General features: G+C 34.6%; 1 long non-coding RNA gene across 2 annotated transcripts in view; it reads right to left on the bottom strand.

Annotated features, from left to right (window-relative positions):
• LOC111085718 overlaps positions 1-16,032 on the bottom strand; it is a 42,292-nt gene extending 26,260 nt beyond the window's left edge. For both annotated transcript variants that reach the window (XR_002610535.1, XR_002610543.1), the window contains exon 1: positions 15,910-16,032. This is a non-coding gene — a long non-coding RNA (uncharacterized LOC111085718). The remainder of the gene's footprint in view (positions 1-15,909) is intronic.
• Positions 16,033-18,590: the final 2,558 nt, after the last annotated feature.

Raw genomic sequence — 18,590 nt, 5'->3', positions numbered from 1 at the left:
AACATAAACAAACGAAAAATCAAGGAATCTATCTTAATTGAACAAAACCATCCTACTCTAAACCAACACTTCCGGTCATGTGACTTCTTTGTTCAATACTGTATATATATATATATATCCGTGTCAGTTTAAATTACTTCTACCTGATGATGACAAAACCTTATCGAAACGTTGTAGACTTGCTGTTATGTTAAACTTATATTAAAGTTTTTCTTTATTATTCATTCAAGCCGTCTCCAACCATTATTAGTCTCAAGTGGGTTCTTCGTCATCGAATTTAAATACCTCATCTGTTATTTCTGTTAGATGTTCTGAGTAAAACTATTAATTTAGTCATACTCTACTTAAACACTATCAAACAACTATCCGCACGTTCAGTTAAAGAAAATAACAGATAAAATATAACATTTTACTGGAAAAACTTTTGATATTCAATTAGGAGGTTCGAAAGGTTATGAAAATGAAATATGATAACTATAAGATGAAAAAAGTATTTTTAATCTTACGAAAATCACCTTACACTCAGATTAGTCAGACTTTGATTCCATAAATTCGCTGTAATATCTTTTGTAAAATTAATTAATTAAAAAAACAATGTATTTGTGTGTGTGTGCTTGTTTGTGCACAAAAGACTTGTAATATTTAATAAAAGCTTGCGAAATTTCGAGAAAATACACTTATTACATTAAAAGTTATAGTATAGTTTCATAGTTACATGGTTGTTGCAAGGTTGGATAAAATGACAAAACCCGTATAGAGACGAAGGTTAAAACATTGAAGACAGAACTGAAATCAACTCTTTGTTTTTCGTGTAAGCACAGAAAAAAGTTAACAAAGTCAGGAGCAAGACCACAGGAACTCAATGAGTCTGTTCATAGAATCACTGAAGATGTCATTGACGAATTGTAAGTCCGTAACTTACTGCTGATCCATCAAGTGACAGACTAGAGATGAGGCAGCTAGTCTATAACATCCACCACAAACATTTGGGTTGCTGTATTCGAAAAGAGGTATCTACCATAATTTTTAAACGCATCCACAGACGTAAAGCACACTACACATTTTTGCGACAATGGGATACGAACCATAGAATTTGTGAATCACAGTCTTGCAAGCTAGCCACGAGTTCATGTCCGGCTCCAGTCACTACTAATTATTATCTCTTGGTTTCTCTTGTGAATTCAAAATTATACTTAACCCGTAGATACAGTATATTAGATGCGGACCTAGTTTGTTTGTTAATATATTTAAAAGGCCCTGCATGGCCAAGTAGTTAGGGCGCTCGACTCGCAACCTCAGGGTCGCTGGTTAGAATCCCCGTCCCAACAAACATGCTCGCCCTTTCAGCCGTGGGGACATTATAATATTACGGCCAATCTCACCATTCGTTGGTAAAAGAGTAGCCCAAGAGTTGGCGGTGGGTGGTGATGACTAGCTGTCTTCCCACTAATTTTTCACTGCTAATTTAGGGACGAGTAGTGCAGATAGCCCTCGTGTAGCTTTGCGCGAAATTCAAAATAAACAAAACTTCTGCTTCACATCTTCTGGGTTATGTGGACGTGTGACAAACCTCACGTGTTTGATATATTCAAAAGCAAAAAGTGCAATAGTGTAAAATCGGGAGTCCGTGAAGGCCTTTTCACTGACCCACGACGCCTTAATCATCTGCCAGTCATTTCCTGAAATATCCCTCGTGTAGCTTTGCGCGAAATTCAAAACAAACAAAACACTATATATATACTTCATTCCTTCACTGTCGTTGTTCGTTTCATCACTAGCACTTTTTAATCACTAAAACATGACTTCTGCGTTCGTCAGCCACTATCTCGTTCTCAGTGAATGATCACATCACTTTTCATGTTTTTACTATTTAGCTTACGTCGCTAATGAGATTTCTCATCTGTTAATCCATCTCACCCTAAGAGTTAACACAATGAGTAATCCTCCGATACCCTAAGTTAATCTATTAGTTAGCTTACGTAACTTACGAGTTTTTAATCTACTTCATTCTTGGTTTACCATAGTTCGAAATACACCGCACACACGATAATTTACTTAGTTCCTAATCATCATTACACACGAGCTTTTTCAACTGTCAACCCATTCAATTCTCAAGCTAACTTAATAATTGAGTTCGAGTGTTCACTCTCGAGGTATTTCAATGGGTGATGAAGCTTTACTTTCTCTCGAATTACTTTTGTGAGTGGTGAGCCTCGTCCCTATATCGAGTTACCTTAATGAGTTATGAATCTCACCCCACTCTAAAGCTACTTCATTTAAAGATGAACCTTATCTCACTCTCGAGTTACTTCAGTGGGTAACGAACCTCGCCCAATTCTCAAGTTACCTCAATGAATTATGAATCGTGCCCTACCCTAGGGTTACCTTAGTGTAAGATGAACCTCACCTCACTCTCAAGTTGCCCCAGTGAGTGATAAATCTCGCCTCATTATCGATTTACCTCAATGAGTGATGAATCTCGTCTCATTATTGAATTACCTCAATGAGTTATGAATCTCTCCTCACTCTAGAGCTACTTCTGTGTAAGATGAAACTTACCTCACTCTCGAGTTGCCCCAGTGAATGATGAATCTCGTCCTATTATCGAGTTACCTCAATGAGTGATCAATTTTATCCCATTATCGAGTTACCTCAGTGAATAAATTAATATATATATATATATAAATTAATTATGAATAGTTTTACCCCATGATAAAATGGTATAAACGTTGCTTGTACTGCAATATTCTACAACTATTTAGTATTCCTCCTTAGAGAAAGGACTTAATAAGATAAACCTTTAACATACAAGTTCTAGCTGATTATGGGATATTCAAATAATTAAAGAGACCTATAATTACTTTCTTACCCTATCTGTATGTGCGCGCAAACTTATAATTGCGGAAAGTTGGCTTTGTGAATTAGTAAATTCTTTACTGGTGATTTACTGCCATAGGTAATAAGGTTTTGATACGGTAATCTAGTACCAATATGCGTTTTAAAGCAAACATATTTCAGCAACCGGTTTCCGTGCTTTTGAAAGCAAAATAAAGGGTGGTAAATTAATAATCCACAAGCTACCTCATTTTATCATTACAATAGCCAAGGAATAAGCAGTTGAACCGCTCCGAAACCTTTCATCTCTAGACTGATCGTCAGTCGGTTAGAACAAACGTTCCTGCGGTAGCCGAGGTGCGAAAGAAACGTTCGTAGCATTGCCCCACCCTCGACTTCTGCGTAAGTGTCGGCGGTCAGGACAAGAGTGGGGGTGCCAAAATTGGCCCCTAATTCATAGTGGCTTACAAGAGTTCAGCTGTCAGACGGAGCCATGCCCAAATTGTGCCTCGAGGACGTCCTTGGCCGGCTATTCACGCTTAGCTACTCTCGTTCACTCGTCAAAGACACACAAATAATCTGAAGGCGCCATCTATACTAATCCTCCATGATCATGTGCACGTGACGTAATAGAGTAAACCAGAGCGCAATTCATTCAACCGAGCGGTAAACATTCCTTTAGGGCGTAATCACATTACTTGGTTAACAATAGCCAAAAGTTCCAGGGTTGTCAATTGCCTGTTTTCGGCTCGAGAGACGTTCGTGAGGAACATAATTAAACGAAGTTAAATGTAAATAGTGATTTAAATCACATGGTGCTTGTAAAACATTTCATTCCCTATAATATACGAAAAATGTATTCTGAAAACAGGAAACTTTTAAATAGTTTAACATACAACTGGAAATTACCGCCGCCGATAAAAATCTGAAGCTGAATTTACTACCTACTTAACACGTATTAGCTTCTTATAGATTTATAGGTATTTCATACGAAAACACCTGTTATTATATTTTATACATACAGCCTTTTGAATGCCAAATATTTATTACGCTTTTAACATGTGTCTTAAAGGACGTAAGAAACGTTCGTTACCATACAAACTGTTGCTCAGCCAGTAGTCTAATTAAGCTGTTGGAATTGGCGCAAGTATTTATCTGTATGTGCGCGCAAGCTTATAATTGCGGAAAGTTGGCTTTGTGAATTAGCAAATTCTTTACTGGTGATTTACTGCCATAGCAAGCCATAAGACTGACCTCATTTTTGCTTGATTTTGTTTGTTTGTTTGTTATGAATTTCGCGCAAAGCTACAGGAGGGCTATCTGCGCTAGTGTAAGACTAGAGGGAAGGCAGTTAATCATCACCACCCACCGCCAACTCTTGGGCTGCTTTTTTACCAACGAATAGGGGGATTGACCGTCACATTATAACGCTCCCATGGCTGAAAGGGCGAGCATGTTTGGCGTAACTGGGATTCGAGCCCGCGACCCGCAGATTGCGAGTCGAGCGCCCTAACCACCTGTCCATGCCGGGCCATTTTGCTTCGTAAGCTTAGATCCATGCTACTAGTGTAATAAGGTTTTGATACGGTAATCTAGTACCAATATGCGTTTTAAAGCAAACATATTAGAAGTTATTCATCCATATAATTGTAGGATAAGCCTAACTACATTTATCTAGACAAAAAATATAATGGACAGTACCAGGTTGCTTCAAAAAATCATAATTCAACTACAATATACTGTAAAAAAATCACTATTAAAAGAAAAGAACCCAAGAGTATGATCTATAAGCATAATTTATATTCAATGCAGTATATTGTGATAACTGTGACATATTTATGTTAGAAGTTATGGGTCTTTTCCTTTTGGTGCCCACCAACAGATCGTGTTGAAAATAACACTAGTAATGCAATAAAATAAAATAATTAATAATAAAACGTTATATGATATATATTTAACGAATTCTGCAATATTAAACAAATTATATGATATTTATTTAACGAATTCTGCAATATTAAATAAATTATATGATATTTATTTAACGAATTCTGTAATATTAAACAAATTATATGATATTTATTCAACGAATTCTGTAATATTAAACAAATTATATGATATTTATTTAACGAATTCTGTAATATTAAACAAATTATATGATATTTATTTAACGAATTCTGTAATATTAAACAATTTTTTTTGAATAAATCTTCATCTTTGTTCATCATTCTTCATATACATTCACAAAGATAAGATTCAATCATTTGATGATGAGTTCCACATTGACGTTTATTTCTTTGCTTTAAACTGTGCTACATACTTTAAATATTTTGGTATGGCTGCAAGTTTCAGGATCTACAAAATTTTCATCGTGGTTTACAGTTTCGTGCCGGTAAAAATAACCTTCCACGTTCAGGATGTTGCTATATGCTTTCCACAGAAAATATTATTTTTGTACTGTTGGTGGGCATCAAACGGAAAAGATCCGAAGTTATTATGTAGTTACGTAGCAAGTTTGGGAGAAATGTATCGTCTAACAGTTAAACCGAGGAGACGTACATTAACGTTTGTAAGGTTGTTTTGTATTTTCAAAGCTGCAGATATCTGGACCCTCTATATAAATCTACAGACTTCATAATCTTTTTTTCATGTGTAACTGAGATATAATATATAGAGATAGTGTTAGCCAATGTTCTCCTCACAGAATGAGGATGTTATATACGAATCTTTGTTTTGTGAAATGATTTGTCGACACATATTCTGTAGATTTCCACATTACACTAATGTTAAAATTAATTTACTCCACAAGTCAAACCAACTTATTAATCACCAATAAGTAACAAAAATCGCATGCTTACAAGCATTTCATATTTCAAGCTTAGATAATGCGTAGCTACAGATGTTGAATGTGATATTTCATTATTTTCTTCTAAAGTTCCCAAGATATAGGGCCTAATTAAGATGGTTCTTAGTCTCTAAACATCAGGGGTGAGAAAAGAGAACAAATACGTGTCCACTCTCTTAGATTAACAAGGAGGAAAGCTTAGATCTACTCAAATAAAATCAATAAAAGCAGTGGAACTTTTTCAGAGGTTTGGAATTACCTTGGGTTTTATGATGGTAGCACCCTAATAGATGTTACCCCAATCCTTGCATTAAAGACGTATCTGCTCACAAAGATGGACGAAAAACCTCAAATTACGTCATATGATAAAAAAAACCGCGAGTGGAACACATTTTTCTCACTTTTGAAATAAACATAAAGCTGCTAAGAAAACCATTGTTAAAAATATAGATATTCTAGTGATGTTTGGCAAGGCTAGTGGTGCCTAAGACTCAGTGGCAATTCAATAAAGATATTTAATTACCGGCCCGGCATGGCAAGGTGGTTAGGGCGCTTGACTCACAATCTGCGGGTCGCGGGTTCGAATCCCCATCACACCAAACATACTCGCCCTTTCAGTCGTGGGGGCGTTACAATGTAGCGGTCAATCCCACTATTCGTTGGTAAAAGAGTAGCCCAAGAGTTGGCGGTGGGTGGTGATGACTAGCTGCCTTCCCTCTAGTCTTACACTGCTAAATTAGGGACGGCTAGCGCAGATAGCCATCGAGTAGCTTTGCGCGAAATTCATAACAAACCAAACCTATTTAATTACCTGTAGTTTGTAAGATATACAATAAGTTTTAATTCAATTGAAAAGGAATGGTTTCAAAGAATCTGCAGAAAAGCAGTAATGTCGCATTGGATGATTTGTACCATGATATTATAACTGGAATGAAGGAGATATTAAGTGATCGAAAAACTCTGTGACTTCTACTTTATGGGTAGATCGATATGTACAATAATGTGTCCTATTTAGGTCTACATGTTACATTTCTTTACAAAAAAAGACTTTGTTTCATGTTTTAAAGAACACTGGAGAGGAAATATAGAACAGTTTGTATACGTTCGGTGGTGCTGTAAGTAAGATGAAGGCAAATAGATGGTTAAAAGCAAAACAGCTGGTTGTGAATTACTGATATTATCATCTACAAAAGTGCAGGAAAAAAAAGAGTGACTTTAAACAAAAGTAACACTGAGGAAGAGAAAAGTTATAAGTATGAAACAAAAGTAACACTGAGTAAGATAAGAGTAATAAGTATGACCAAGAAAACTGAAGCGAATGTAGGCAATACTTGCTTGACAGTTCTAGCGATGATGCAACATTGGGTTTCGCTGAGGTTGAAAATTAAATCAGTTGATATATTGCTTTACTCATCACACTCAGGGGAGTGCGCAGGAATATAATTTTGACCGCTACGGGGACGTTAAATAAGCACATATCTTATATATATATATATATATATCTATAAGCTATCTCAACACACGCACGTACATCATGCTTACTTGATGGTAAGAGGGTTGATAAGAATGACCAAGTCTATATGCATTGAGTTATTGGGGGGGGGGGGCTTGAAGATCTCCTTAGATTTTGGAAGAAGAGTGAATCATTGTTTTCATCTGTTTAAAAGTGGGCAGGTATTCATCTTATGTTAGCAGTTGCAAGCGTGCCACTGCAGACAATGTTTAATATAGCTGGACTTAAAGTGAAACCCCGAAGATCTTCATTTGCATCATTTAGTCACAAAAGGGAACACTGATCCATGACTACTATCAAGTCGTTAAGGGATTCGTGGGATCCGTTGGTGAAATCTCGAGTACTGATAAAACTGCGGAGATGATCCTGTCGTACAAAACAGCCAAATTTGAGCTGTTAATTTCAAGTGACAGATTCAAGCAATATCTTCTGAAGACGACAGATAAATGTTCTGTCGAAACATCTAGTATGTTCCACCATCTATAAACCACTTCATTATGCTTATAAATCGTTGTTTGTCTACCTATTATTATAATAGAATAATGTGCTTCCTTACTCAGGATTAACGCGTGGTTGTGTACTCTCTAAAATACCCCGCTGATAAAGAAAGGGACAAAACGTAACAGAATGATTGAGCAATTTTAGTACTGAGGCAGTAGGGTTAGGAAAAGAATGACGTTTGTTTGTTTGAAGTTAAGCACAATGAGCTATTTGTGCTCTTTTCACCAAGGTTATCGAAACCCCGGTTTCTAGCGTTGTAAGTCCGCAGACATACCGTTATGCCACTGGGGGACAAAAATAATGTAAACGAGAAGTCCATTAGGTTTTTAAAAGTATAAAACATTTCCGTTTGTAAAGTGAAGTTTATGAAATACATTTAATGGAAGTGGTTATTTGGTTTTATCGCAAGATGAAAGATTGCTTGAAGTACTGCTGCTCTTAAACTGCTAAAGAAAAGAAATCATGTAAAGATATCACTAATAATATTATTAACATGGTAACTGTTAACAGCATATAACCATTACTCTACTGATTTTCAAACTGAAATAGTTGCAATAAATCCTCAACACACACTTGGTATAGTGGAATAAAATATATCTTAAAATCTTAATCTGATTTCATCTTCTGAATATTTTCATCTTAAAGTATTTGTACGAGTAACAGAGACATAAGAATTCCAAATGAGTTATATCGTCAAGGAATTTTCCTTGCGAGTTGCGTCGCTGGTGAGAGATTTTGGCTTATTCCGTGTTAATCATTGAAGTTAAAACACAATGTATTTGTGTTTATCGTTTAACAAAATCCATTAGGTAACATATTTTATGTAGGAAGTAATTTTGTTTTTAACTTTACAGCATAATGAGTTCTTGCGTGTTATGGCCAGACGTTTCAACAGCGTGCTTGTTAACAATTTTGTTGCGACACACTTCTTCAGCACGCTCTTTCTATTTAGAGCCTGGCAAGGCCTGATGGTTAGGGCGTTCAACTCGCAATCTGTGGGTCGCGGGTTCAAACCCCGTCACCGAACATGCTCGTCCTTTCAGCCGTAGGGCCAATATAATATGACGGCCAATCCCACTATTAATAAAAGAGTAGCCCAAGAGTTGGTGGTGATGTTGACTGGCTGCATTCCCTCTAATCTATCACTGCTAAATTAGGAACTAGTGCAGAATAGCCCTGAAATAGCTTTGCGTAAAATTCAAACCAAGTCAGTCTCTCTATTTTGTGCATAAAATCTTCATTGAAAGCTTCTGCATAAAACTTCACATTCCAGAAAGGATATTGTTAAGTTATACAGTGTATTTCAACTGCAGTTTTAGTTCTAGTCGACCAAACTGTTATTTATTTCGGACGTTCATCTTAAATATGGGTGCATGGAATGTTGCATTCACGTGTATATGAATATATAGTTTCAAGGTCTTCAATATCTGCTGAGGACAGAAAGTGTTCTATATCTTTTAAATGCTGTAAGTGTCGTGGTATTTTCATGATATTAATAAAAGTGTATGGGTTTTCATTAGTTTGGAAATTCACGCTTGGTCTCATATTTAACAGCTGACTGACTACCTTTATTACCATAAGTTAGTGTAAGCACAACAGCTTAGAATGCATGAATAGTTAGTTATATAATTCACAGTAAAATCAACGTGATACTGATATTTACGAATTACACAAAGTCAGTTTATGAAAAAATGAAGAGAGCTATTGGAGTACGCTAATGAAGTCGTGGCGCCAAGTTCGATATAATTAATATCTCTCTCTATACATATTTTTGATTCATGACGAATTCCTGACTATTTGACAGTGCAATGCCACTACCGTAACTTGTTGCTGGAGTGTTTATCACAGCTCTCTCCAAGGTTGTTTTTTTTAAAAATCAATACCAGATTGGGCTATCTTCTGTGTCCACCGCGGAGAATCAAACCCCAGATCTTAGCACTGTAAGTTTATAGACTTGACTTTGTCCCACCGGGGGACTTCTTTCTAAGGCAATATTTCATTAGTGACGCTAATAAAGGATTAAGAAACAAAGGACACGGCATTTCAAAGGGATGAATTCTCAATGTCCTCCAAGGAAAAAAAACAAAACATAACAGATCATTGAAGATAGAAACGAGCTCCAAAATCACACCCAAAGCTAATCTGGTGCAACACGTTTATTTGCAAAGTGAAGGTTATGGTTATGAAAAAGAACATTCCGATCCAAAAAGACAGTGTATCGTAATGACGCGGATTGGAAGTTCACGAAGATTCACAAACTTGCAGCCTCATCTCGAAATCAAGACAAAGAAGGACGAAGAAACTGGAATCACAACAATCCCTTTCGATCACACGACACATTTGTTTGTTGAATGTTTGTCAAGATGCATGGTCTATGGTTGATCTCGTTATCCTTTGCAGACGTTTGTTACAGTAGAAATTGAGGTGTTAGAAAATATTGCGTAATCATGACTATCAAAATGAGCACGATTGACGATGGAGGAAATAATTAGAAGATCAGCACAGGACCTGAAACACCGTTCTTATACATTGCGATCAGCCCTTAATACTAGACCATTTGCCAAGGCAAAATAAAACGAACAATTAAATAACTTTATATGAGTAAAATACCTTCTCTTCATTTAGTTATTAAATTTGAGAAGGCAAATAGGGTAATGATGTGTGATTTTCCTATAGCAAAGCCACATCCGTCTATCTAATGTGTCCACCGAGGAGAATCGAACCGCTGATTTCAGTATTGTAAATCCGAAGACTTATCGCTGTCCTACTGGGGGATAGGTAGTGGCGATGAATATATATATATATATATATACTTATATAAAAATAAGATGCATTACTACATGAAAAATTAAAGAAAGTAAAAGTTGTTTCAAAGCCAAATAAGGCCCGGCATGGCCGTGGTGGGCAGAGCAGAGATAGCCCATTGTGTAGCTTTGTGCTTAATTACAAACAAATTTATTATATGAAATCAATTCTATTAGAGTAAGTCTTATAAATATCGAAATTTAAACACTTTGTTTTTTTTTTGTATTCCATACATATTGGCCCGGCATGGCCAGATGGTTAGGGCGCTCGACTCGCAATTTGAGGGTCGCGGGTTCGAATCCCCGTCACACCAAAAATGCTCGCCCTTTCAGCCATGGGGGTGTTATAATGTGACGGTCAATCCCATTATTTATTGGTAAAAGAGTAGCCCAAGAGTTGGCGGTGGGTGGTGATGACTAGTTGCCTTCCTACACTGCTAAATTAGAGACGGCTAGTGCAGATAGCCCTCGTGTAGCTTTGCGCGAAATCCATAACAAACAAACGAAGCCAAATAAGACTGCTAGCTTATAGTTTGACAAAAAAAAATTACAATATAGAATATAAATTATATGTTATTTCAAAATGGTTATATGATTCGCAGTTTCAATATGAATTTTCTAGCCTGTCGTATGGTACGTGTTTCAGTTTAAACGCTGTCAGTCCAGCTACGCAGGTACCGTGAAAAATGAAGTGTTTAGAGACGAGAAAGTCAAGATTTTCCTTTTAAATTTGTCTAAGATGTTCAGGGAATCGATCTTCCCGAAAGCCTGAAGTTTCTTCGATGCATAACTTGTTACACTTATAGGCGTGCAGCAAGTAATGCAAGTAGAAACAAAAGAAATTTCACGCTATATTTGACAGGTTGACTTAGGACCAGTTTTGAAGTATCAGTGAAGTAAAAGATGATCACTAAGTATAAGATATGAAGTAATTAGTTGGAATTCTGCTTTTAAACGAATGGACTAAGATATCTTCGAAGTTACATTCAAATATGGTAATGATTCTAGACAAGTCACACGTAACAGCTGATAATAGGTGACAGACTTATAATTTGTACACACACACATATATACATATATATAAAGAGATACTGCTGAACACATAGTACAGAATAAAATAAAATTAACAGACACGTCAATAATTCTAAATGTTGATAAGAAGGCTTATTTCAGTTAGGAGATAACGGAAAACTAACATTGTTAAAATGAAATAGGCCTAATGCTCACATCTTACATAAACTCGCCAATTCAATGTTTTCGATAACGAACTTTCTAATCTTAACATTATTATCTAATTATAGATTACAATATATTGATTAACTAATACGTAGACCAATCCCAATTAATTTCGTAAATGACACCTAAGAAAAAGCAAGTCATTTTTTTCTTCCTTTTTAGATGCTTTTTTATGCATTGTCAGAAAAAATAACGAATATAAATTTATAAAAATCAATTTTCTTCCCAAAATATCGAGAGAAAAATTAACATGATCCAGGAAAGGTTAAAAGTTTTTTTTTCTCAAATTTTAGTTTAATGGCCATCGATGAAAATTTACAATACGTTATTATAGATGAATATTGTATGTTCGGGTTCTATGTGATTTATTTGTTAAGATCTTTATTTTTTATAAGTTCCATGATCGGTAATCTTCATGTATTACGTTTACTGCATCATGTGTGAGAGGAGATTATTACGGATGAACATGTATATGCGTTTACTGCAACATGTGTGAGAGGAGATTATTACGGATGAACATGTATATACGTTTACTGCATCATGTGTGAGAGGAGATTATTACGGACGAACATGTATATACGTTTACTGCATCATGTGTGAGAGAAGATTATTACGGATGAACATGTATATGCGTTTACTGCAACATGTGTGAGAGGAGATTATTACGGATGAACATGTATACACGTTTACTGCATCATGTGTGAGAGAAGGTTATTACGGATGAACATGTATATACATTTACTGCATCATGTGTGAGAGGAGATTATTACGGACGAACATTTTTTATTATTTTGCTAGATTCTGTGACGCATGTGGAAAAAATATGGTAAAAGGTATTTTTCTTTTGTTTTTTAAAAAAAATATGTTTTTTAGACTTATGGAGCAAGAAGAAAATTAAATCGAACTTACGGACTTTATTTGGATCTTTATATATACCATTTTTTTATAATGAAACATTCGAGAAGGCTTAAGCAATCATTATAAAAGTTTGCTTTTGAATAATTTGCTTAAACAAAAAAATTAAGAATAATTTGGGGTTAACATAAAGGTTTTATAAACTAAATGTGGAACAAAATGATTTTACTAAAGATAAAATGTACCTAACACTGGATTAATATGTCCGTAAATGTTAGTATCAGTCCTGATATAAGTATTCCCCCTGTAGTTACAAATTAAATTTGTACTCTGGATTTATTATTGTTTTGCGCATAAAATATAAACCAATACAAAATAATTCATATTTATGTCATATTTACAGTTCATGATGACAAACACATTTTGCATTAAAGCTCTATATATGAGGATTTTTCATTTTAACGCCAGTTTTATTGTTTAACTATTAATTGAATAACTCACAGGAAGCAGACTCGATCATAATAATCAACTGAGCTCTATCTGACTGACTTAACAACTAGAATTGAAATCAGAGTCTCTGCTAATTGGCACAATATCTGGCTTTATTTTGAAAGAATTTTCTTAATGAAATAATATTCTATATATGCATTGATCTTAACACAGATAATAGTTATATGAAAGCCAGAGACTTGCCATCTCCATAACAACAATCACATAAGATATTAACTTTTGTATATCACATTTTAAAATAACAATTACAAAATCTGATTTCACAAGAATAAATATATGGAATTAAAATCTGAAAAAAGTTATGAATTAATTTGTCGAAATTATCGACGTTTGTTAAGTAGTCTATCGTCAAATGATTTACTATTGGAATAACCATCGACGTTTGTTAAGTAGTCTATCGTCAAATGATTTACTGTTGGAATAACTATCGACGTTTGTTAAATAGTCTATCGTTAAATGATTTACTGTTGGAATAACTATCGACGTTTGTTAAGTAGTCTATCGTCAAATGATTTACTGTTGGAATAACTATCGACGTTTGTTAAATAGTCTATCGTTAAATGATTTACTGTTGGAATAACTATCGACGTTTGTTAAGTAGTCTATCGTCAAATGATTTACTGTTGGAATAACTATCGACTTTTGTTAAGTAGTCTATCGTCAAATAATTTACTGTTGGAATAACTATCGACGTTTGTTAAGTAGTCTATCGTCAAATAATTTACTGTTGGAATAACTATCGACGTTTGTTAAGTAGTCTATCGTCAAATGATTTAATGTAGGAATAACAGAATGCTTAGTTGATGTTTTAGGGTAAATATTTTAGCTTGTTAAAAACACTATTTTTCGCAACTCATAAGTTATAATTATAGACATGTTGAACAAAAAACCAGTTTCCGTATATATACAAAGACTATTTCATATGAATATGCCCCCAGTGGCACAGCGGTATATCTGTGGACTTACAACACTATAAACCGGATTTCGATACCAATGGTGGGCAGAGCGCAGATAGCCCATTGTGTAGCTTTGTACTTAACTACAAACAAGTATTTGAATAATTTACATCTGTTCTGTTCAGATACTTTATCTATCAAAACGTAACTGTAATTATGTCTCACTTCTTCTAAATTCCCCATTCATAATTTGATAATTTTGTATATTTTACGAAAATTATTCCCAGTATACCAGTAATACTCTTACTTGCTTACCCTAGATTGAATCTTTTGAAAGTTCAAGAAAAGCAGTCAGGAAACCACAATAAAAGTCACTTTTTCATTTATCTGCGCTTTAAAATTGAGCTTTATAATTCCGATCCCTAGTTCTTTCTACTACTGCCTTTTTTGGATATATAGTTCTGCTTTTGTTTTTATTATTCTCTTCCCCCCCCCTTATATTTGGTTATTTAATTTCACAATATAAGTACATCACAATGCCTGTACAATGGGTTTGTAAGGATGACTGTTTAATCATAGCATCTATTCAAATAAAACTGCATGCTCCTCCTTGTATGACGTTAAATGTATGTTCAAACATCTATTCACCGTAATGTTTTAAGGCTTCACTAACTTACTATAGGCTACAAAAGTGCTTTATGCCCAAAGCCATTTCATTACGTACAGAAGCGATCAATAACTACTGTTTTATAAGATATTCTTTTAATCACCTATTCCTGGGCGTATGGGTATTTCCAATAGGGATGCCTTATGCATTTGTTTAGAATTTTTTGGCTTCAGTTAAGATCTGAACATTCTTATCACCGTGTGCAAGGTAATAAGAAGGTAACGGAAACCTACTTAAAGTTCTTTAGTGACGTAATCCGTTGCTTGTAAAACTCGTGTATTTAACGGTATGAATCATGCAGTTAATTTTAAACCTATTTTGTACATGACAAAGTAGTTGTAATTAGCTTTACAGTAAAACATACGTCACAATTTGTTAAGTAATGAATTAAACATTGAATCAAACAATACAGCAGTTGAAATGTTCTTCTTATTCTTCTTATCTATCCACTCAATCCCTTCATGTGGGGTCGGGACGTCTCGTGATCCTTCTCCATTGAAATCTGTCGTTCTCCATTCTAAGGTCTGCTTGACTACTGATGTGTTGTTCATTTATATATATATATATATATATATATATGTATAGGATTCTAATCAATGATACGTTTCACATTTTTAGTTTTATACTCAAGTGATATACAACATATAGTAAGTTACAGTTTGTTTCTTCCATTTACTGAAATATAAGTGCATATATCTTGAGTTTGATAATTTGTTTTTCCTCTGTTGGCGTTTCGACAATGTTGATGCAGAGAAACTAATAGTTTCAGACGTATCAAAGTTGGGCAGTGTAGGAATAATGAAACTTAAACTTAGAAGTGAAAAAAAAAAAAAAAGAAAAGAAAAATGCTGAATAAAAATTTTTTTTGTCATCTTGTACAAAATAATTTAGCTTGAAATAAATCCATTCTCAAAACAGATATCTGTCAAACACTGGTATAAAATAAAATCATGTTTGATGATCTGTATCGTTTTACAATCTCTATCTGTACAAAATACACTTCTAATGTATATTTTTAGATGTATTATACTTTAACATCTACTGTGACAGCTGCCGATATGTAACTTATATCCTGTTTTCTTATTCATGTTGTACTACTGTTAACTGAATGTAATTATTTCGAAATCTTAATTATATTTACAACTCGTATTAATTTTAGTTTAAGTATTTATCGCTAATGTATTTGAAAAACAAATATAACGGGCTACATACGTATATACCTGAGTTACTGGGAAAAACTAATCGCTCACCATAGAATCCAGGAAAGATATCGGTGATCCTGCAGTAGAGTTTAGACCAGAGCTTATCAGTGAACAACTGACGGACGTGTCTCTATCTATCTCCTCTCTCTCTGTGGAAATATTGATCTTGTTTTCAGCGTAGACATAGACAGCCACGCAGGAAGGTCTTAACGCACGTGACCATTTGCACGTTCTCCATCATCTTGACACATGGTCTCTTTTAAGCAACTATAAAAAATACTAAGATTCGTTTACTTTTTGGTAAATAATGTACACGAGAATGGGTATTCAGTATAAGTGTATCGTATAGCTAATTTGGTACAAACGCCGGAAATGGACGTGTTTGGATATGAGTCTCAAATGTTCTTTTGATTTTTGTCAGATGATAACTTCTTTACTCTTACTTTCAAATGGTATATACTGGTGTGTTTTCTGTATCTAAAAATCGCTTTGCTCGAAGCTTACATGAAAAATTACGTTTGATATTGTCATTTTATTTTGATTCTTGAACAGCAGACTATGATGTGATTTCTAGAATGAAGAAAATCTTGGTTTGTAGATTCCATATAAATTATTTTAGATAAAGGTTCCATTTCTTCTTGAAATGTGAAAAGCACTTGTACTTGTCAAAGTTATAAAAGATTGAGAAAACTTTAACATATGAAACTATTTAATAGTTATATTTTAAAGTCAGTAGAAATATTCATTCTAATCCTCTAACATGTCGAATTGCATTTTGGAATAAAGTTTAGCGTCTTTATTCTTTAAATATTAATAATTATTTTGCCTATTAAGCATGATGTATTGAATATTTATGAAACAACATGTAGTCCCTCACTAGAGGGCGTAATTCAAAGTATAATAGCAAGTAGTTTTGTTTTGAATTTCACGCAAAACTACTCGAGGGCTATTTGCGCTAGCCATCCCTAATTTAACAGTGATAGACTAGAAGAAAGGCAGATAGTCGCCACCACCCACCGCCAACTCTTGAGATACTCTTTTACCAAATAACAGTGGGATTAAAGGGCGAGCATGTTCGGTGATGGGGATTCGAACCCATGACCAGCAAATTGCCATGCAATAGCAAGTAACACTAATTCTTGACATTACTTATCAGCTACAAAAAAGATAGAATTACTATAAATATTCTTTCTTCCTATTGTAGAGAGATTAAGCTTTTAAAGCAACGATCAGTTGTTACATTATAAAAATAGGGTTTATTCTAGATAGGGTGCCAACCTTAAAGAGACTTGCGTGACCTACCCACATAGGTTGTTCATAAATAACTCTAGTATGCTTCGATAGAGTTCGTTCGGTGTAATCTCAGATGTTCAAACAGCTTCAGAATTTAAGTCTACAGAGATCTTAAGCTTACTGTATATAACATAATGTGGTTAAATATACTTAGAGAACATAGTAATAAATTTAGAAATAGCGGAAAGGCATTGTTGAAGATTTGTGCTAGCAGCTCGAAACGCCGTCCAAACTTTCTAGACAGATGTAGCCTCATTAACAAAGTCTTTCCACTATTTTTCAATCTGGTGCATATTATATTTAACCACATTATGTTACAGTAAGCTCACACCTATGTAAATTTAAATGCTGTGCTTGCTTGAACATCTGCGATTAGATTAATAAATTTGAAAAATGTGGAAAAGCGTTGTTAATTAATGGACTACATCTGTCTAGGAAGTTTTGGATGACGTTTCGAGCTGCTAGCACAGATTTTCATCAGCTCTTGAAGAATATCTTCGCTAGTAGCTCGAAACGTCATCATGAACTTCTTCGATATATAAGAGCTCATTAACAAAGCTTTTCAAGTATTCTCTACTTCTCTGTCTATGCCTTCTTTCAACTAAGAAGTGAAAAAAAAAATAGTTATCCAAAAACGATCATGAGCGTATAAGTGACTGTTAGCCTATCATTCTCAACACACAAAAGATTCACATGTGTAAACACTATAAAATATCTTTATAAAAGGAGACTCCGTCACTGACAGATAGAACGTCACTTCACCAGTTCCATGGTTTCTTAACGTTTCAGCGTCTTGAAGAACAGTGCTGGGAAAGGTAAAGAAACAATGATACCGAAGAAGAAACATAAAGATACGTTAACTCATAAAACTAGAATAAAACTGTAATGCATGCATTCAACACTGAAGACAACCAGGCCAAGAAAATCCCTACAAGACATTCAACACTGAAGACAACCAGGCCAAGAAAATCCCTACAAGACATTCAACACTGAAGCCAACCAGGCCAAGGAAAATCCCTACAAGATAGAACAAAAATATTAATAATCATTTTTTATGTTTTTGGGTTGTTGTTTTTTTTCTGTGGTGCTCTTTATAATTATTATCAAGCTATAAGAATTTAGTAAGAAAACATGTTACAGAAGTAGTAATTTTGGTTTAATAACATTCAGTAATTTCAGGGAAGTACAAAAGGATCTAGTTATTACCTAGCAAATATTATGTTACTGGAGAACCACATGTACTCAGCTGCTTGAACACTAGGCCAATTGATACATTTGGATCAGTAATAAGTGGAAAAACTATTGCCAAGTGGCGTAAAGAGCTGTGAGTGTAAGAGAAAGTTTCTATCGCTGGAAGTCTTCATCAGTTCTCAAGTGGCTTGTCGAAAACCTGTTTTTACTGGCTACAATATCCAGCGAACGTATAATGGCTAAAA

This window comes from Limulus polyphemus, unplaced genomic scaffold, assembly GCF_000517525.1.
Source record: "Limulus polyphemus unplaced genomic scaffold, Limulus_polyphemus-2.1.2 Scaffold0, whole genome shotgun sequence".
Taxonomy (NCBI): domain Eukaryota; kingdom Metazoa; phylum Arthropoda; class Merostomata; order Xiphosura; family Limulidae; genus Limulus; species Limulus polyphemus.
The sequence above is the reverse complement of the archived record's forward strand: the minus strand, read 5'-3'. Positions and strand labels throughout refer to the sequence as shown.